This window comes from Mus caroli, unplaced genomic scaffold (genome assembly GCF_978045245.1).
Source record: "Mus caroli unplaced genomic scaffold, Mus_caroli_1 scaffold_12, whole genome shotgun sequence".
NCBI classification, from domain to species: Eukaryota; Metazoa; Chordata; class Mammalia; order Rodentia; family Muridae; genus Mus; species Mus caroli.
In genome coordinates this window covers 24,897,622-24,919,050 of record NW_028227267.1, presented here as the reverse complement: position 1 = coordinate 24,919,050, position 21,429 = coordinate 24,897,622, and the positions used below count along the sequence as shown (strand labels likewise).

The window sequence follows — 21,429 nt, the reverse complement described above, 5'->3', positions numbered from 1 at the left end:
GAGGGAAGGGCAATGCTGAGATTGAGCCCAGCCCCTCCGGCATCCTAAGCAAGTCCTCTGTCACTGAGCTATGCCCTCAATGTGGGTATTCTTGAATTAGGTATCACTATGCATCTCAGGACGACCTTGACCTAAGTAGCCAGGCAGCCTCAGATTTGCTCTCATCCTGCTTTTGCCCACCACCCCCTGAGAGATGAAATTATGCCAGATGCTGTTTTCTTTAAGCTGTTCCTGGATGTGTTTATTACAAGGCAACTGCTCATTTTTTGACCTGTGTACATGTGCTGAGCCAACCCAGATGAAAACAGCCAGAACTTTCTTTCTTTTCTTTCTCATGTCCTTACAGAGCCCAACTTGTGACCCTGGATGTGTGCTGGGGGTTAGGGGAACTGGCACAACGGTGGTGGGTGCCGTGGGGACCTGGGCTCCTGCTCATTTGGTCTGTTCACAAAGTCTCTAGTCTTACAGGGGCCTGGGTCCGGGTGTTCATCTCTATCTTCCAAATTTATGACTTAGCAGATCTGTGGGAAACAATTTCAACATCAAAGTCAGAAGTGAATGGGAGTTAGATACTGGAGCTAGGCATACTCCTTCTTTGGGTCTAGGATCATTTTAGGACTTAAAAAGATTCCCCGTATGTTAATAAAAACAAAACAAAACAAAAAGCTTCAAGCTCTCAAGGTGTCAAAAGCATAAAGCAATGAGGATTCAGCAATTTGGTGGTGAGGAATTCATGATGATGGAGACCGAGGATTTAAGGAGCAACTTCTGGGTCAAGCAGAAGCAACACGCATTCAGGCTGAGTTGGAGGTGGTGAAATGCATAGAGTAGAAGTTGAGCAAAGTGGGAGCATGGTAAGTAGAGGGGATGCATTCAGGGACGTGCCTGGGTGTCCAAGGCACCTGGGTTACATCTTGTATCTGTTGCTTGCATCTCTTTTGAAGCATAGAGGTAAGATAAAGTACCTTTTAAAGTGGGGGCTGACTACCTACATCACACTGTGCCACAGATTCAAAGTAGTCACACCCTTGCAGTGGAAGATGGGGTCCTATCCACTTGAAAACAGCCTGAATCTGTGTTCTGTGTGTTCTAATCAAATCTGGGACAATTGTCATTCCTGTCTAGTCTCCTTTCCGTGCCTTAAAACCACCATGCTTTGGAGTGGCCCAAGTCTCCAGGGGAGGAGGGCCCAAATGGAGGGGGTACCAGGGCAGCTACCGCTTAGTGATGGAGTGATCCCAGGACATGCTGCCTAGCACAGGAAGATCATCCAGCCAAACCTGGTGACTGATCTCCAGAGGTGTAGGGAAATGAATAGGTGTGTGTGTGTGTGTGTGTGTGTGTGTGTGTGTGTGTGTGTGTGCATGTATGTGTGGGTCTGTTCATCAGGGTGGGTGAACATATGTGTAAATATTCATGAACGTGTTTGCATGTACACATGGAGGCCAGAGGACAACCTTGGGTGCCATTCCTCAGGAGATTTCTGCCACGTTCACCGAGAGTCTGTCAGTGCCCTGGAATTCACCAGGTAAGCTGGCTCCGTTGACTAACAACCCCAAAGATCCACCTGCTTCTTCTTAGCTAGCGCTGAGATTACAAGAGTGGGGGTTGTTTTCGTTTTTTAATGTGGGTTCTGGGAATCAAACGCAACTCCTTGCGCTTGCAAGACAAAGATGATAGCAAGCAAAATGTCTCCCCCGCTCAGTGGTTGTTCTAAGCCATTCAGTTCTGAGGCGATTTGTTATGCTTCCGAAGGCTGTAACAGATGACATCAGTGTCGACTGACAAGGAGTTCACAGAAGTAAATCTTCAGGCTGACTCATAAGCCCCTCAGATAAATCAGAAATGAAGTCACTAGCAATCCAAGTGAGGGACATGAGGAAGATGACTTGGTAAGTCTGCTCCTTTATAGAGAAGCAGTTTTCTACTTGGTGGCCTTGAGCTCCCTATCCCAAAGAAGGCCCTGGCTTTATTCATGTAGCTCTTCACATGATACAGCTTATGTTCCTCCTCAGCCATGGCCCCTCTCCCTCTCCCTCTCCCCCTCCCCTCCGCCCTCCCCCTCTCTCCCTCCCCTCCCCTCACCCCCTCTCTCTCCCTCCCTCCCCCTCTCCCACCTCTCCTCTCTCCCCCTCTCCCTCTCTTCCTTCTCCCCCCTCTCCTCCCTCTCCTCCCTCTCCTCCCCTCTCCCTCTCTCCCTCTCCTCCCTCTCCCTCTCTTCCCTCTCCCTTCTCTCCCTCTCCCCTCTCCACTCTCCCCTCCTTCCCTCTCCCCTCCTCCCCTTCTCCCCTCTCCTCCCTTCCTCCCCTCTCCGCTCTCCCCTCTTCTCAACCTTGGTGAACAAGTAAATGTGAAAATTCCAAGAACATCTGTCCTCTGAGCACTGTGGTGAAGCCCCCGGAACTTTCCCTAAAACCAGCTGTGGATGGGGAGCAGATGAACAGTAGAGGGGGACACAGGCTCCAGAAGAGAGGGATTGAAGTCTGCTACCAGAGGTCTCAGTGTTTCTGATGTAGAGTAGGCCTCACTTTCCTCACTGCAGAGGGATGCAGCAAAGTTTCTGAACTCCCACTATGTGCTTGTTGTAGACATTTGAGATGCATTAGCCAACAAACTAGACAAAAAGGGCAAACATCTATGTCTTCTTAGAGATTACATGTCTAATGATTAGAGAACAGAGGTAAGTTACATGCTATTCCGGGAGATGATTCATTCATTCTTTGGGAATAATAGGACAGGATGAGGTGGAGGAGAGGGAGCCAGGACAGCCTCCAGGAGTAATTAGCTCTGTTTACAGTAGTGGAGGCTTTGCTGAGAAGGGGGGTTTGCAGGAAGACTGAAGAGTGGGCTGAGTGGAGCTCTGGGGAAAGAGTGCCCTGGGTGGACAAAGGTCCTGAAGTGGGAGGGGTCTGTGCATATAAAGAGCAACACTTTTGTTCTGAGTGGGAAGAGAGAGAGAGAGAGAGAGAGAGAGAGAGAGAGAGAGAGAGAGAGTATAGTAAGGAGTCAGGTTCGTAAAGGTTTAGGAGGATGATGGCAGATCCTGCAGGCCCTTCAGCCATTGAAAGGCTTTGCCTCTGGTTGGATAGGAACCACTGGATGTTTCTGAGCAAAGCATTGGTGTATCCCAATGTGTTTTTTGTTATTGCTGTTTTGAGACCCTACCTAATGTTGTGCAGGCTAGCCCCTACTTTACAAGGTTGATCTTGAACTTCTGATCCTACTGCCTCTACCTTCCAAGTGCTAGGATTACCAAAGGATTTACCAAACCTTTTATGGGGTGCTAATTCTCCAGCCCAGAGCTTCATTTGTAGTAGGCAGACACTCTACTTCTTTAGACTCTATATTGAGGGAAGACTTCGGGGTAACAAGGACAAATGCAGGAAGTCCAGGAGAAAAATAAGGATCTGCTCTCGAGTTTCCTTTCTATAATAGACTTGGAGGAGATGGAAGGTTTATAAGAAAGAAAGAAACAGATGAGCTGCCCTAGTCTCTAACACGTCTACTCCCCACTGAGCGATCCAAGACTGGACAGGTCCCACTGACTTGCTCCAGGTATCACCACTAGCATCATGGATTTGTTTCCCCTAGGCTTGTCGGGAGAGCTCGTCTTGCAGGTATGACCTGGCAGCTGCGGGTAATCTGACCCTGGCTGGGGCTATTTTAGGGAGGTGGGTGATCAGATACTCTGAAGAGGAAACTCAGACAGCCAGTCAATAATGACTGAGACTTAGAGACTAGGCAAGCTGCCAACCTGCTCCCTGCATAGGGGTGTGAGGCGGAGCTTGTAGCCAGGATATGCTGGGAAGTAATGGATGGGGAGGAGCGGCACTGCTCCTGAGCTTTCAACCTTCCATTGTCACTCCCCTTCCACGTGACATGGAGAAATGCAGGACTTGCCAGGGCAATGAGGTTGTCAGAGAATGTAATTAAAGAAAAAAATGTAAGAAGTTAGGTGCGGTTGTGCAAGCATATATCCCTGCACTCAGGAGGCTGAGGTAAGAGGACCACGAGCTTCTAGCCCAGGCTAGACCATGTAATGAGACTGTACCTCAAAACCCAAACCAACACAAAACAAGCTGTTTGAGGAATCAGCTACTGAGCCAGGTTCGCCCGTCCGGATACCTGGAATGATGTAATCACCTGGTAACTAAGGAATGCTCCGAAGCTGATTCCTCTAGGTTGGATCGTAGCCAACTGGAATCAAAGCAGCCATGACTCCCAAACAAACAGGCTTCATCAAGGGTTCTAGTGATGATGGCGTAGTCGGTCAGTGAAACAACCACTGTGTTTCCTTGCTTCCTTTCTTGAGGAAGCCCAGGAAAATGTAGATTCTGTTTGCTTCTTACATCTTATTGTTATCTTTGGTTTTGTTTCTTGAGATAGAGTCTCTCTACAACTTCCTGTGTAGACCAGGCTGCCCTCCAACCTGCAATAATTTTCCATCACACTGGGCCTGAGGAATCAAAAGTTAAAAAGTGCTTTAGAGTCTTGTCCTTATTCTATATACAGGGCCTCACTATTTTCTTTCTCTCCCTCTTCTGTCTCCAGAGCGTTCAGTCAACATCTTCTGCTTATCTCATTTGTACCAAGCACTGAACTCCCCAATAGATGTTCAGAGCTGAGTTTTCAAGGTCCTTACCCTTCAGCTTTATTTGTTCTAGAAGTACAGAGAACAGCATAGAAGCTGAGGCATTGTTCTCAAGGGCTGTAAGATAAGACTAAGTTGAATTTTGGAAGGTAAGATAAAGAGAGGGGATATATTTATAGCAAAGAAAATGATACAATAACTACAATGGCCTCAGTCCACAAAAATATGAGTTTTGACTTGAAGTGGAAACTTTAAGGGTTCTTTGGAAAGTCAGTTGTGTTGGATTGTGCTTTGCTGGGGCAAACACATGAAGGAATGTTTTGTTAAAGTGGACACAGGTGTGAAAGGCTAAGGCAGACTCGTGAAGGAACATTTTGCTGAGGCAGACATAGACGAGAGGATGTTTTGCTAAAGCAAGCATTTGAGAGGACACGTGATGAAGGATTCTTTGCTAACAACATGAATGTATTGGTCTGCCTTACATTGCGTAGTTGAGTTGTATTTGTCGGGACTGCATAGGGAGAAACAGCACCAAAAAACTTCTGGTGGTGTGCTGCAGTTTCTTGACACTTCTGTGAACTTCGATTGATTGGCAGAGTGATGTCAGCTGAGACAGATGCACTTGCTGAGGCAAGGCCTGTGGAGGCCATGTGATGTTTGGAGGGTATACGTAGGACTCGACAGTCAGTGGCTGATGCCGAGCTTGGCTTGCTTGTAGAGAGAGCTAGCTGTGCAGTACTTATGGGTCTCAAGTCTTCCAGTCTTCACTGGTCTTCACTTTGCTGAGAGAGGCACAGCTGAGAACTCCTGGTGTGCCTGCTGGTTCCTCCTGCTGGCTTGTGCTGAGACTGAGGCCTGGCTGTCTCGGTTAGGTCGTGTCACCACTGTTGCTAACCCGACTCTACTAAACTAAACTGCTGGTGTATTCATGAAGTGTTTGTGAGTGGATTGAGCTGCCACTGCTAACCTGTGAACTGAACTGCCAATTTCCAGACAACATAGACAGAAGTTGCTCCAAAGAATCTTTCTAAACAGGTCCACTTCCCCCATATCTTTTCTTTTTCAATACCTCTGGTGGGTGGTAGGCTAAAAGGGAAGTTAAAGCATTTAAGAACCATCATTAAAAATAAGGTTTGAAACATTTACAATTAAATTGACTACTTACTATGTTTATTTTAACATAACCTGTATGTAAGTTATAGTAAATATATAAGTATTTATATGAAAATATCAATATTCATATTCTTTTTATAACTTATTGATTCTTTATGAGTTTTACATCATGAACCCCAGTCCCACTCACCTCCCCATCGCTTCATATCCACTCTTGGACCTTGCAACCTCCCCACTAAAATAAGAAACATACAAACAAACAAAGCTTAGAAAACATCTCATTGTGGAAGCTGTAGTGTGTCACAGTGTGTCCCACAGTATGCCCCTCTCTCCACACATTCTCACTTGCAAATGTTCATTGCAATGAGTCATTGGTCTGGTTCAAAATCTCTGGCTTCTGTGACACCATCAATACTGAATCCTCACTGGGATTCCTCCCAGTCATCCTGTTGTCCTGTGTAATGAAGATCTGCAGCTTTGGATCAGCAGGACCAGCCTTTCATGTACCCCAACCATTCGCAGATGATGTAGACTTGGGGGTGGGCCAACTCAGAGTCTGTATCTGGGCCTGGATGGCAGGTAGGCTACTCAGCCCACTGGCTCTCCCTTTTCTGCAGCACCAGGGGGAGCTCTCTAACACTGCTCCAGCTAGGGCACCCAATGCTGCCATCAGCAGGAGGCAGCAGGGTCAGCTCTCCTGCTCCCATGTCCTTGGGGTGGGGTGGGCCCCCCTCATGCCTCCAGAGCCAGTTCTACTGTGCTGCCCAGTTGAAGTTGGGGGCTCACTCTTTCAAGTACTGCAGTCTGTGAAGAGCCAGCTCTCCTGCCCTCACATCCTTGAGGCTAGCTCACCAGTGCCTTCACCATCAGGGACAGTTCCACTGTGTTGTTCAGGTGAGGTTCAGGGCTTGTACTCCGGGAGAGTACTACAGCCAGAGAGTGGGCGGAGCTAGCTCATGCTCTGCTAACTGCCACAGGTGGTGAAAGGCAAGGCAGGGAGGGCATCAACCCACCCCCACCCCCACACCACCTCACAGCAAATGAGTGATGGGGCCATCTCACCAGCTCTCTTACCCTCCAGCTGGTTCACGGATGCCCCCTCTACCAGGGCCAGCTCTACCCTGCTGCCCAGGCAAGGTGCAGCACCTGCTCTCCTGAGTGCTGGAGGTGGTGAGGGGCGAGGTGGGTGGGGGGAAATCTTCATGGTCTATATATTATCCTAAAAGGCTTTAGAACACAATCTATAAATAATGAGACATAAAGTATCCATTGTCATAAATTCCATTTAGCTGATTAATTCTCACAAAATGCCATTGATTTTATTCAATTCCTCATCCTATATAGTCTCCACTGACCAATGAACAAAACTGTGACGTGTGCCTGAAGACGCTGTTTGATATTTTGCTTGCTCACATTAACAAGAAAAAAAGTAAAAAGAAAATGCGTGCCAGGACCTCACTCATTAGAAAACCGACTACTTCCTAGATGGTGACACAATTTCATTAAGTCATCCAGACTAGCCTCAGACTCCTGATCCTCCTGCCTCAGCCTCTCGAGCTCTGGGATTCCAGACAGGTGACACCAAGCTTGACTAACCACTACAATGTCTTTCTTAGATTTCTATGCTATTCATAGTAGATCTTCTTTGGATCTAAAACATTTTAAGATTTAGTCTATATTGTTCACATTTACCCAGACATTTTCCTACATCAAAACAATAAGGAAAATAATGAATCAAGCCTTGGTTTGTGCACGTTACTGATCGCTGTGGTGTAAGCACTGTCTGCCTGCCCCCCCCCCCCCCCCCCCGCTAATTTCCAACAACTAACATGACAAAGGGATGCACAGTGCTGAGTTGTTTTATGATGTTTCTGAGTGAAGATACAGTAGGAAGAAACAACTCCCAGAACACCACAGGGAACGCACTGGATTGCTTAGACTGTGGTGAACTGGAAGACTCACTCCCTCTGTTTTAACATAGCTTCATTAGATTAACGTAATTTAATTTTAATAATGGCTGTGTTTCACAACAGCCTTGCAGAATTTCCTGGAAATGAACATTTGGCTCTCATAAGCTTGTCCAAGCTCTCTTCTGCACCCTGCTGTTTCTAACACACACTAAGAATCCAATATGTGACCCTTGGTTTTCATCTATTATAGAAGAGAAAAACAGGGAAACGTTAGCAGCAGTAGGAGAAACAAGCCCACCAAGGAGGTTTCCAGAAAGTCCTGGTGGTGGCTGCCGTCCCCTGTCTAAGAGTTTTCGCATTCATGTTCTTCCAGAAACGTCAAACATGCATGTGTTAGCCTCCTTCACAGGCTGGCTGAGCCAGATGGACACCCCACCCCACCCCCACCCCCATCCACATTGAGTGCTAAGTACCACCATGCTCACCCATGTCTGATTCACACACTCTTGTCAAGTGACACCAGAAGATTGCCTCCAGCAGGTGACCATGGGCTGACTCTGGCCATCTCAGTCTACAGCAACACTTGGAAATATTTGTGACTTTGCCACAGAAAGCATCCCTAAGGAGAGAATCAGGTAAATCCAACTCCTGAAGCTCACATGATGAATGAAGCCCGTGGAGGATATGGAGGATACACTGCTACGGTGAAGATAACGAAATCCCTGTATTCCCCGCCACAGCTCTGCATGAGTACTTACCTCAGGACAGCTTCAGGTGCTTGATCCCAGAACAGCAAAGTATTCTGGGTGATGAGTCCAAAGCTGTGTAGACTGGAGCAGCACCTTTGATTTTGAAGCCTCAACAAGTCATATCTGTAGCCTGGAGATCGAAATCAGGTTTAAATAATCAGAGCTCAGAGGAAGATATGTCTACAGCCAGGTGAGTCGATAATGTAAGAAAAATCTAGATGGCCGTGACCATAGCAGTGATCTTCTTAGATGTCCAAAAGAAAGAACTGATTCTTTTTTTTTTTTTTTTTGGCATGGTAGTGTCATGGAGGTTGCCTGTCATACATTTTCCCAAGTCTGTCACTATGCCTTCCTAAGTCTATGGAGGCTATAACACCAAGAGTAGACCCTAATGTCAATCAACTGTTAACTTGATGATGAAATATCAATGCAGGTTCATAGTTACAGTAACTATACCACTCTGGTGGTGTGTTAATAATGGGGCTATGTGTGTGTGGTGGTAGACAGATTATGGGAAATCTCCATACTTCTACTGATCAATGCTGCTGTGAAGCTAAGACTTCTCAAAAAAACAAAACAAAAAAACCAAAAACAAAAAAAAAAAAACTTTAAAAAGAGCAATGCTACTTGAATAATAAATTTAACTTAATTCTCAATTACAATGAAGATAAAATGAGGGGGGAAAGTATGATATGCCATTAAAAGCATACTTTAAAACCTGAGACATTATCCCCAAAATGTGTGGCCTCAGCCATAGGCAATAACATTTACACAAGCATACTTCCTTTGCATTATGAAATAAGGAAACAAACACCTCCATCACCTACTCCCACCTTTGTGATGTCATGCCTTCCAACATGCCCAGTCAGGTGACTACAGAATGATCCCTCTGAAACAATCAGCCAAAAGAATGCTCTCTTATCATAGGTTGATTTTGTCAAGAATGTCATCACACGGGTTGTGTTGGTTTGAATTAGAATGGTCCCATAGGCTCATATGTTTGAATGCTTGTTGGAGTAGGTGTGGCCTTGTTGGAGGAAATTTGTCATTGGGGGTAGGCTTTGAGGTTTCAAAAGACCATGTCAATTCCAGTCCTTTGATCTCTCAGTCTCCTCCTTCTTCCCACCTTCTCCTTCTTTCTGCTGCCTGTGGATAGGATGAGAGGCTCTCTGCTACTGGCTATTGCTCCAGTGCCATGTGTGTCTGTTTTCCACCATGATAATCATGTAATAACCTATAGCAGTGATTTCCAACCCCAATAAGCCCATATAAAAACCACACAATCCAGTTATTATCTTATAATAGGTATGCCTCGATTGGGCTGATCTAGCATATACTAACTTATTCCCCAGCTGAGACCCTTTGCTACTTGTTTCTCCTGGCCACATGATTCTGGTCCATCTTCCTTCCTCCTCCTCTTCTTCAGCCCTCTACCTTCCCTTTTCCTTCTCCTCCTCTACCTGCCCAGACTCTCAAAGACCTCCAGTCCCACCCTTCCCCTCCACTGCCCAATCACAGGCTCCTGCCTTTATTGACCAGTTAAAATGGGGGAAATGTTCACATGAGATCACCTGAGTTCATGATTGACTGAATGCTTGTCAGGTGGCAACCCCTCATGAGAAAGCAAAATTAACATCAGAATTCAAACAGCATCAGGACAATCCACAACACTAACTCTCTAAAACTGTAAGCTAGGCCCCAGTTAAATGCTTTCATTTATTAGAATTGCCTTGGTCCTGGTGTCTCTTCACAGCAGTAGGATAGTAACTAAGATGGCAATGCAAAAGTAACTATTATGTAACTCTCTCTCTCTCTCTCTCTCTCTCTCTCTCTCTCTCTCTCTCTCTCTCTCTCTCTCTCGCTCTCACTCTCGCTCTGTCTCTCTCTCTGCCAGATTTTTTTCCCCCCAGTGGCAAGAAAAGTAGCTAATAGTGCCAGGAGTGGGGTTGGTGTCATAAACTTGACCATGTGGTTCTTAGGACTTTGGAACTGGTGGACAGGAACAATTTGGAAAACTTTGAAGTTTCAGCCTAGCAAAGTCTTAGGATACTATATTATATTATTAAAGAACACTGTAACTATCAGAGAATTATGGTATGGAACTTTATAAGTATTATAATACTGTAATGCCTGCAAGTATTCTTATAGAATATTATAAGATGGAGAACTCTGTAGGAGTTGAAAAGACCAGAATGCTGATCCAAATGGAGAAAACAAATGGGAACAAGAACTCTGTTGGGAATTGAACTGGAGTCAGCATGTGTTGTATTCCAGCAGAGAATTTGTCTGTGTTCTAAAATTTTGAGTGTGAATGGGCTTTAAAAAAAAGGAATGGTGGAGGAAATTTGAAGACAGCACAGCGTGGATATTGCTGGCTGCTTTTAGCCATGTTTATAGGGAAGTCAGGATCAAAGAGCAGAGCTGAAGGATTGGAAAAACATGTAAGGGGGGGTGGTGGTGGTGGATGCATTTGAAATAAAAAGGACCAACGTTTTTAAGGAAATTAGCAACAATTTTAAAAAGTCTTCAGGGATAGTGAGGTAGTTCAGTGGTGAGAGGCACTTATCAGGCAAGCCTGGCAGCCTGAGTTCAATCTCTAGAACTTACCTAGTGGTAGAAGGGAGAGAACCAGCCCCACAAAATTGTCCTTTGACCTCCACACTCACACTGTCATGCACAGCTATCCGCACACGTACACACAAAAATAATAGCACTTGCTGTGCAAGCAGAAGATTCTGTGTTAAAAACCCCAGCACCCATTTAAAAATCCTGGCACACCTAAGACCCCAACATCAGGAGACAGACACATGAGGATACCAAGAGACCATTAACTAGCAGAAAGAGCAAACTTCATGTTCAGTTTCTGTCTCAAGGTAATGAGATACACCCAGTACAGAGAAAGATGTCTGATGGTCTCCACCTATACACACACAGACTCATGTACCTGCACACCCATAAGCATGCACTAAACACAGCATACACATACACACAAGAAGCCTTGCACTTTGCACTAGACAATAGGAAAATCTCCTTCTTGTCTCCACCATTGAAGGGTCCTTTGTGTAAAACTGAAAACTTATTGAGAGATTTCCTTCCAAAGAGATCCTTAGTCATTCCTTGCGCAAACAGGCACTGAAAAAAGTGTCTCCCCAAGTTCAATCATACAGGCACTTGGAGGATTCTGCAGTATGGTCCAAGGGTGACAGAATACTTCTCAGGCTAAGGACAGAACCTGCCACTGGCCATGGAGCTCTGGTGTTCAGGCATGCAAAATGAAAAAGTTACAAATCCCAGAGGTTTGCACCAAGGCTTGAGAGGAGCCTGGAAGGTAAGGCAGTGCATAGCTCAATCAGAGCCCCTACAGGTAGGCCCCTCTGAACGGAGTATGTACCTATCTGACGATGAAGTCTAGGTTGTCCTGGAGACTATAGGATGCTGCAAATACCAAGAACATGGCACAACTCTTGATAAAAGCTGTGGGCACTGAATGAAGCCAACATTTGTGTGGCAGGCACAGGGCCATATGGGCGGGGCTACTCAAGCCTCTTGGTACCGCCATCCCATATCACCATGAGCTGTGTGTAGGATTCTGAGCACAGAACTATAGGATTCACCGTTGGCCTCCCTGAGTTTCAGCCTTGCTTAATCCAGTTTTTTGTTGACAGCATTCTGTTCCTGCCTTTTGGGATAGAAATGTTTACTCTGCCACTGTATTTTTATTTTATTTTATTTTGTTTTGTTTTTTTTTTGGGTTTTTTTGTTTGTTTGTTTGTTTTTTGAGACAAAGTTTCTCTGTGTAGCCCTGGCTGTCCTGGAACTCACTCTGTAGACCAGGCTGGCCTCGAACTCAGAAATCCGCCTGCCTCTGCCTCCCAAGTGCTGGGATTAAAGGCGTACACCACCACGCCCGGCTCCACTGTATTTTTAGAGGTACATAATTTTCTTTTTTTTATTTTATAGGGGCCCACAGTTAAGGGTTTGCCTTCAATCTCAGAAGAGGCTTTGGACTTTGAACAGTATTGGGCTGGTAAGACTATAGGGACATGGTCTGTGCACAAAGGGCGTATTCCTTCCTTCCCAGGACTCAGGAGGCACAAGCAGGTAGTTCAAGACTAGCCTGGTCCACACAGTGAGCCCCAGGCCAGCCAAGGCTACATAGTGAGATCCTGTCTCAGGCACCCCTGCCCAACAAAAAGGACTATTAAGGACTCCTGAAGTTGGACTAAATGTATTTTGCATTATGAGATGTGTCAGGTGCAGAATGCTGTAGTTTAGATTTTTAAAATCCTGACAGGTTGATATTTTGAATGACAGTTTCTTGTCTGATGGATGATGTTTGGAGGTGGGGTGTGGAACGTTTGAGGCACGGATCTAGCTCCCAGAAGTAGGTCAGTAGGGTGGGCATTGAGGATTATAATCCTTCCTTGGTTTCAGCTAATCACTTCTTTGTTATTGTTTAACAAAATCTCAATTGTTTGATTTTTACCAGTGAAGACTCAGGAGCCAGATGCTGGGGTGAAAGCCAGATAGCTCAGAGAGGCAGAGAAAGCACCCAGCTGACCTTCTTCCTCAGCTGGCGTAGCAACCGGAATGCCCTCTCTCAAGCCCTCTCAAAAAACCTGCTTCAAACTGAATGGTCCTCCCTTTTACTTCCTGTGCATCTATCCTTTCTCCTAATTCTCTTTTACTCTCTCTGGTTTTTTTGTTAATAATCCTATGTTCACTTCCTGTCAACTGGCTGCTTGCTCTGCCTCTTGACCTAGGGTTGACTTTATTTAATCCTGTTTACAATATTCAAGCAGAAAGTCCTTGGTTTAAAGCTGTGTGCTCAGGCTGATCCACACCACAACTAAAAACAGGTTTCTCCAGTAAATAACACAATCTCAGGGTTCACCGTGTGATCAAATATCCTGCAGCACTTCCTGGTCTGTGTGACATGGTGAGCTTCCACCCTGAGGTCCTGTGACCATGAACTCGATAGTGATAGACCAAGAGCCTCTGAAGCCAGGAGCCAGAAGAACTCTTTCCTCTCAGGAGTTTCTACTAGGAATTTTCTCACAGTGACACAAAATAACTAACACATTTATCTTCCCTGCTATTTCCATACACCAAGAGTCTTCCCTTGGGATTGGCTATCAGCAAACCATTTTCTTCTTCTTTTTTTAATATATATATTTTTTTAATTAGGTATTTTCCTCGTTTACATTTCCAATGCTATCCCAAAAGTCCCCCATACCCTCCCCCCCACTCCCCTACCCACCCACTCCCACTTTTTGGCCCTGGCGTTCTCCTGTACTGGGGCATATTAAGTCTGCAAGTCCAATGGGCCTCTCTTTCGAATGATGGCCGACTAGGCCATCTTTTATACATATGCAGCTAGAGTCAAGAGCTCCAAGGTACTGGGTAGTTCATAATGTTGTTCTACCTATAGGGTTGCAGATCCCTTTAGCTCCTTGGGTACTTTCTCTAGCTCCTCCATTGGGGGCCCTGTGATCCATCCAATAGCTGACTGTGAGCATCCACTTCTGTATTTGCTAAGCCCCGGTTCTTCTTCTTTTTTAATTTGTTTGTTTTTTTGTTTTGTTTTGAGACAGGGTTTCTCTGTGTACCCCTGACTGTCTTGGAACTCACTCTGTAGACCAGGCTGGCCTCAAACTCACAGAGATTTGCCTCTGCCTTCTGAGTGCTGGGTTTAAAGGTGTGTGCTAGCGCTGCCGGGACTCTTAATGTAGAAGCTGGTGTTGCAAAGAAAGGGAATTTGTGAAACTGAAAAGAAAGAAATTACGTTTTTAGTCTCCCTAACCACTAACCAAGGTTGATTTTGCATTTCCTTCAATCGTGAAAATAGGTGCTTGCGCGCGCGCGCACACACACACACACACACACACTCACTCACACACACTCACACACACACACTCTCACACTCACACACACACTCACACACTCACACACACACACACTCACACCCCCCCCAGAGCTCTAGCACCACCTGTGAGTATAACTAATGTTGCAGTTATTATAAATGACTCAGAATAGCACCTCTGGGGTCACTGTTTGACAGCATTACAGTCGTCGGAGTTTGGCATTTCTTGCTACTTAAGGACATTTGTTACTATACTGTGTTTCAAATATTTTGATCATTGCCTCTTAAGGTAATATTATAATGTATTTTAGACATTCAAATTTCTATTCAGCAACATCACTAGGAAGGGATGAAGACCCATCCTAGAGAGACAGCAGGAAGCCTATTTATTAGTGCAATTCTTCAGCAATCCATTAAACAATAGTCTCCTCCCAACCCCCACCCAACTGAGTCCCTTTCTTCAGAGCCTGGGCTTGTGCTGGCCTCGCCTCTCAGAGGCTGATGGGAAGACTCAAGATTGTACTTTCAGAACTCATTAGAGCTTAGACCACTCAGGGTCCCAGGAGAAAGGGGAAGCGGGGAAGTTTGTTCTCCTCTGAATCGTTGGCTCCCATCAAATCATGCCTCAAGCAGGAGCCATGTGGACACTGTTCCAGATGACCGGAGGGCACCTAAGCAGCCTTAGCTTGGTTCTTCCCTCCCAGCAAGGCAAGCCCAGCCCAGGGATTTTTCTTCTGACCAGATAAGCCTTTTCAATGGGGTGTATAAATCCTGCTTTTCTCCCCGCCAACCCCTCCCAGCTTCTCCTTGAGCGGTTCCAGGAGATGTTAATAAGTGCTATTAATTGGGACCTAATTTGCATGCTTTCTGTGTAAGTGGTGGTTTGTAGCTAGCGGGGATCAAAGCTTACTGGTACCGCTCTGCCCCACCCACCACTGCATGGGGTCTGGATTACCCCCGCGTCTTCTCCTCTCCGCTCGGTGAGCTCATAGGAAGATCGTATTTAGTATGCTAGAGCCCAGGGCGTCCTGGAAATGCAATTGACACGCTTCCCCCAAAACCTCGAGCGACACAAAGGAAACTCATCCACAGTGCCTGATTGGGAGGGAGACTGCATGACGTAGGGTGGGCGCTGTGTGATTCAGTCAGCAGTGGCAGATTTTTGCAAGCATCCCTGCTCCTAAACCCGCAACACAAGCCCGCTGACCTTAGAATTCTGAAGAGGTGGGGTGTTTTGATGTTGTTTTGGGTTGTTTTTTCTTGTGTGTGTGTGGTTGTTGTTGTCGTCATTTATTTAGGTTTTGTTTTTGTTTTTTCCTGTCGGGTGGTGGTGGTGGTGGTGGTATTGAGCATTTAAGCAATTTGCATTTCTAATTAGTCTTAAGCCTGGTGATGGCTCGCTCAGTCCGTATCTCTGTTAGCACGCCCCGCCCCCTGCCCCCCGCGGCCCCCCCCCCCCCTTGCTTGCCCAAATGCTTGGTAATTAGCCCTGCAAAGACAGGCAAGCCTGACTGGCAGCAGCTTTTACAAAAGGCTCCCCAGCCCTCTCAGCAACAAAGGAGAGCCTCTGCATCCTCCCTTCTAGCTGTCATCTGATCCTTCGCTTTTCCACTCTTGCCACCACGCCACCAAGGAGTTGGAGCGTGTTTGTGGTTGAAGTGTTGGTACTAACGTTTTGATGGAAATTTGTAAATCTTACATGTGTGGGCAATGTCTTGCTTGAGATTTGTCCTGACTCCTCAGAGAGAAAGGAGGTGGGAGCATTCACTTTGCTATGAGGACCAGGAGGGAGTAACCCTATGGAAAATGGCTTGGTTAACCCTAGGCATCCCCTCTGACCCAGCCGTTCCTCGGTCAGAACACAGAAATGTGAGAGGAGTTCCTTCCCCACAGAAACACCGGGATATATCCACCTGCACTATTTGTAAAAACCCCAAACTGGAAACTGCCCAATAGTTCAAAATAGAATAAGTATGTAATTGTGACAAATTCGCACAATGGCACATAATACATACAGCTACATATAAGGAATCTCATAAATTTAAAGTTGACTTAAAAAATCCTAGCCATTTAAAAAAAAAAAGTTCTGCCTCATTCTATTTACAAAAGTAGAAACCTGGCAGTGTGGTCTTGGTGGTGCTGGGAAGATTCCCCGGATCGGAGCAAGCAATTATATACTGTTACTGAATCTAGGCCTTGAGTCTGAGATCATATGAAAACCTGAATAGTCAGGCAATGGTGATGCACGCCTTAAATCCCAGTACTTGGGAGGCAGGGGCAGGTAGATCTCTGAGTTTGAAGTTATCCTGGTCTACAAAGCGAGTTCCAGGACAGCCAAGAACAGGACAGAGAAGCTCTGCCTGAAAAACCAAGGGAAAAAAGAAAAGAAAATCTACTAAACTACAGACTAACATGTGTGGTTTCCAGCATTCATGGTAAACTCCTGGAAATTGTTGTGGTTTGAAATGGAGGCTTAAACCGGGCGTGGTGGTGCACACCTTTAATCCCAGCACTCCGGAGGCAGAGGCAGAGGCAGGCAGATTTCTGAGTTCAAGGCCAGCCTGGTCTACAAAATGAGTTGGGCTGTACAGAGAAACCTTGTCTCAAAAAACCAAAACCAAAATCAAAACCAAAAAAAAAAAAAAAAAAAAAAAAAGAAAAGAAAGAAAGAAATGGAGGCTTAACAGTTAACTCTATCACTGAGTCACTGGAAGAACAAGGCCTGACCCCCCTCACCTGTGAACTGGGTGAAGGTGTCCTATGGAGAAGTCAAGTCTGCTTTAAGGCATGCTCCAGCCACGGTCGTCTCTGTCTTCCTTCGCAGCCTCTTTAAAGGGAAGAAGTCCAGTGGAAACCAGAGGGCTGATGGGAAGAAATACAGCCATAGAGAGGGGAAACAGGCGTTAGGACCAGAGAGGATGCGACTGTGTCCAGGACTTACTAATGGCATTCCCCAGACATTCCTGGCATGGTGTCAAGGACCAGGAACATCTCAAAGTCCAATGAAAATATTTAAGGGTTTAAGTAATGTTAAATGATCCCAAAATGAAAAATGGAAAATACAATTAGTATGTATTTATTTACTTGAGTGTCCACAAACACAGCATAGCACTATGCCTAAGTGATTCCGTGTTTCTCACACATGAGCAAGTACAGCAGTATCCAGGCTTCTGAATGAGCTGCAGGGTCTGATTCAGTGCATGTAGTGAGCCCGAGAGTCTGCAAGATCACAGGCTTCCAAGTGAGGTACCCTAACTTCTGGTCCACAGCCTTTTAACAGCACAGGGAGTTAGTGCTGTAACACAAGTCAGTGCTGACATGGCTATAATATACTGGAAAAAAAGGTGACATCAAAATGTCATATTTGAGCCGGGCGTGGTGGCGCACGCCTTTAATCCCAGCACTCGGGAGGCAGAGGCAGGCGGATTTCTGAGTTCGAGGCCAGCCTGGTCTACAAAGTGAGTGCCAGGGCTACACAGAGAAACCCTGTCTCAAAAACCAAAAAAAAAAAAAAAAAAAAAATGTCATATTCACACATAATTCAGAACAATGTTTTTATTGTGGTAAGAAATGTATAATGAATTCACTCACCATTGAACTATTTTAAGTGTACAGTTCAGCAGATTAATCAGTTACAATATTTTTTATCTATGTCCTCAAATGAAACTACACCCAAAGCAGTCACTTCCATTCCCTTCTCCTCCAGCCCTTAGTAACCTCTGTCCTTTCTGTCTCTGCTGATTTGGCTGCTCTAAGCCCCGCCCATCAGGAGACTCACACAATGTTCTTTTCTTTTCCCTTAGCTTATTTTTACCTAACATAGGTCCATTCCAGTCTCATCCACATTACAAATTTCACTTCATTTTAAGGATAAACAATATGCCCCTGTATACACAGATCTACAGCGGTCTGACCATTTGTCTCCTCCACACATTTATACGCTGAAATCCTAGCACCCAACGTGGTAATATTAGGAGGCAGAGACTTTGGGAGGTGATGGATCACAAGGGACAAGTGTAGAATTGAAATATACCACACAGAGATTGCTCACACTTGTCACCGTGTAAAAATTCTGTAACGAGAAAAGTCAAAGAGAGCTCTCACCAGAAACTAAATCTACCTGCACTTAGATCTTAGATTGCCTCGTCTCCATCACATTAAGAAACAAACTTCTCTTGCTTATAAGCCACCCAGTCACTGATATTTTGTTATAGTAGGCTAAAAGAATGAAGACAGCATCATATTTTGTTTAGCCATGCATCCACCATTGGAAAAGAGGCCCATTATACCTTTTGGCCATGGTGAATGACATAGCTATAAACATTGGTGTGCAGACGCATCTTCAAGGCCTTTCTTTCGACCCCTTTACCCAGAAGAGAGTTTGCTGGGCCACGTGGTTATTTATTTCACATTTCGTTTATCTGAGATAACAAAAGAACAGCTATTTTTAAACATCCTCAACTACGATTTGAATGACCCAGATGGACACATTCCTCGGAGAGGCTGTTCTGCAGGTCTCTCCTACACGAACTGCAGGCCAGCTCCTCGGTGCTTTCACTAATAAAATCCAGAGGAAGTGATACTTGGCCAGTTTCCAAGCTGACCCTTAATGGCTCTGGCAGCTTCCACTTCCTCCATCTTGGAATGCTTACTGTTGGCATAGTCCTTCTTGGAAGCCAGCCACCAGGCTGTGAGGCGATACAGGAAGCCACTTGCAGTTGCCACGAAGAGAAGAACCAAGGTCCACAGCAGACAGTCTTGATTCAACTCCTAGTCAAGGTCCATCCAGTTCCTAAAACATCCGCATTCCAGCCATTCCAACCCCAGCCCAGACCCGGGTCAGGCTTCCAGGAGACTTCAGATCCTTACCGCCCTAGCTTAAGGCAGAAGATCCACCCTGTCAGAAACAACCCACTGTTATTTTAAGCCTCAAAGTTTTGAGGTCACTTGTTACAGTGCATTAGGTAAATGAAACAAACCTACTTCAAACATTTGGAGAAAGAGCAAAACATGTCATGTTGAATCCATACGGGTAGAACTTGAGATACCAGTACAGGGCCTAAAGACTTGAAATATCTTGGGACTTTACAAAACAGATGTAAGGCATAAATGTAAGGCACATGGCAAGAAATGAGCCCTCAAATAATTCAAACCTGCCTAAAACCAGCAGTTGGGGTGTGTGTGTGTGTATGTGTGTGTGTGTGTTTGGGTTTTTTGGGGGGAGCACTTTTTTGAGGCAGGTCTCCCTGTATAGCTCTCTGGTTGTCTGGGAATTCAGTATGTAGACAAAGCTTAGCCTTCACCTCCTAGAGATCCATCTGCTTCTTCCTCTTGGGTGCTAGGCATAAAGGTGCGGCTGGATTTTTTTTTTTTTTAAACGCAGATATGATGGTGGTCATTTGGTTAAAGATCCAGCTAACATCAGCTAGCTCTTCCCATCCTTGTACCGTAGGAGGCAGCCAAGGGCTTTCTTACACACGTGTCTTGGCTTTAGGGGCATTTGAACTCTCAACCAGAAGCTTCCTTTTACCCAGAACTTACTTTGTAGCTAAGACCCTGGTCACACTTTCAGAAGATTGCAGGTGAATTCAACCAAGTCTGCCTCAGATTCCTGTCAGCTCAGAAAACAAGCAGCCTCAAAATGAAGCTGTACAAGGGCTGGTAGAGGCGTGGCCTCGGGCGGAGGCGTGGCCTCTGGCAGAGGCGTGGCCTCAGGCAGGCAGTCCTAGATTCCTAAGCCTGCCATTGCCAGGCTCTGGGAGGAAACCAGCTTCCTCCTCTCTCCATTCTCCCACATGATGGGCACAGGGCCCATACCCGCAGGAACGACCTGCTCTGCCCTTGGGGAAAAGGGAATGGTAGGTCAAGGGTCCTTTGTTATTCATTAATAGATATTGAGCATCTGTGTGCCAAGCAGGCGCTGTGTGTGGGCACTGTGCATGTGTTGGTAAATAAAGTAGACATTTTCTTCTTGTCACAGGGACCCAGAAAGAGACATAGAAAAATAAGCCGAAAGACAACACAAATGTCACATCTCTCCCTGCACTGGGACACATTTGCATGGCTTTGCTTCCTTCAAGTGTTCTGTCACTTGGGGCCAGTGTATGTGACCTCTTTGCAGAGGACATACTCCCACCAATCCATCTAGAACAGTGGTTCTCATCCTTCCTAACACCACCATCCATAGTTATTTTTACTGTTACTTCATAACTGTAATTTTGCTAGTGTTATGAATCATAATGTAAATATCAGATACACCGAATATCTGATATGCAACCCCTGTGAAGGTATGGTTTGACACCCCCCACCAGGGGTCGCGACCCACAGTTTGAGAACTGCTGATCTAGACTGCTCCTCAGAATGCATTTCTGAGTCCTAGAGATGGGGGAAATCGTAGCTGGTGTCTTCTTGGTATTCATTGCTTTATTATCGTTCTCCCCCATAGAAACTAATCGTAAGAAAGGCAGTCTCTGGCCTATCTTCCTTCCTAGTGTTTCTGGAGCATCTAAGACACTAGCTTGCGCCGGGCGTGGTGGCGCACGCCTTTAATCCCAGCACTCAGGAGGCAGAGGCAGGTGGATTTCTGAGTTCGAGGCCAGCCTGGTCTACAGAGTGAGTTCCAGGATCAGCCAGGGCTATACAGAGAAACCCTGTCTCGAAAAAACAAAAAAAAAAAAAAAAAAAAAAAAAAAGACACTAGCTTGCATATAATAGGTGCCCATTAAATCCGGAAAGATGAAAACAACACAGAATTGGTATCTCCCATTTTAACCACCAAAGAAACTTAATTTTAAAAAAAAAATCCATGTAATGTAGCTGATAATTCTACTTACTCCTCATCCAAAACAAAATACAATAATCACAGGCACACATTTATCCAATGTCAGTTATAGATTTTGTTCCCTATAAAATATCTGGTGCTATTAAAGAGTATTCTATTCTAGTCAGGAACAAAGCATTTTGTTGGGATAGTTTCTTGTCCCAGATGTCTAGTAGATGTTCGGGACCATAAATAAGGTGCTGGGTCCTTCACATCACTGTCACACTTCTTGGTGGCTTTGCTTCTCTTGAAGACATCCAAGGCTACATTCAAGAGTTCATTAGAAAGTCAGTGCCCCATCTGCCTCATGTGACCCAACAATGGATTTGATTCAGGTATGTAAAGATGAGGCCCGGAGGAACTTCAGGCCCAAAGCAACAAAC

General features: G+C 45.5%; 1 long non-coding RNA gene across 1 annotated transcript; it reads right to left on the bottom strand.

The window, feature by feature from the left end:
• Nucleotides 1–8,105: 8,105 nt before the first annotated feature.
• Nucleotides 8,106–17,082, bottom strand: LOC147001666 (uncharacterized). Its single transcript, XR_015044722.1, has 3 exons — nt 16,963–17,082; nt 8,373–8,493; nt 8,106–8,233 (listed from the first exon to the last, which is right to left on the bottom strand). It is a non-coding gene; the product is annotated as an uncharacterized LOC147001666 (long non-coding RNA).
• Between the last annotated feature and the right edge of the window lie 4,347 nt (nt 17,083–21,429).